The following is a 553-nucleotide window of genomic DNA, read 5'->3' as shown; positions in this document are numbered from 1 at the left end:
CTCCCTCTGGTCATGTTTGAACAGGTTGTTGTGCGGACACTGGGGCGTTTTGGGAAGGTGACCGGCTACGAGGAGCCGGAATTCCTTGAATGTAAGGGTGTCAAGACCGGGACTAGACGAGTTAGAGTTACTTTTTAAGAAAAAGTCACCCAGGAAAGAACCTGGGCACGAAAACCAAACTACCAAACGACTGATCCGCTCTCAGCCCCAGTCCCCTTGCATCGGGACTGTGACTGTGTGATCATCGTCAGGTGTGTATCACCATTCCCGAAGGGAACAGATACTACACATGATCTTAGCCAAAAGGCCGAGAGGTTAGAGTTGAACTCAAGTCCGATATCCCCTCTACCTTGTGGGCTAATGGGCACAGGGCCCACATTGCATACCCGGGACAGCCTCGCACTTGTTGGAGGTGTGGGCTGGAAGGGCATGAGGCTAGGTTGTGCCCGAACAAGCGGTGTAGCCGCTGTTTACAGGTTGGGTATACCCTGGCCGAGTGTAAAGGGGATATCGTTGCAACTCGTGTGGGAAAACGGGCCATCTCGCCCGTTTA

General features: G+C 53.2%; 1 pseudogene; it reads right to left on the bottom strand.

The window, feature by feature from the left end:
• Positions 1 to 246: 246 nt before the first annotated feature.
• Positions 247 to 319, bottom strand: LOC139983942 (U2 spliceosomal RNA; annotated as a pseudogene).
• Positions 320 to 553: the final 234 nt, after the last annotated feature.

Source organism: Apostichopus japonicus, chromosome 16 (assembly GCF_037975245.1).
Source record: "Apostichopus japonicus isolate 1M-3 chromosome 16, ASM3797524v1, whole genome shotgun sequence".
In the NCBI taxonomy this organism is placed as follows: Eukaryota; Metazoa; Echinodermata; class Holothuroidea; order Aspidochirotida; family Stichopodidae; genus Apostichopus; species Apostichopus japonicus.
The sequence above is the reverse complement of the archived record's forward strand: the minus strand, read 5'-3'. Positions and strand labels throughout refer to the sequence as shown.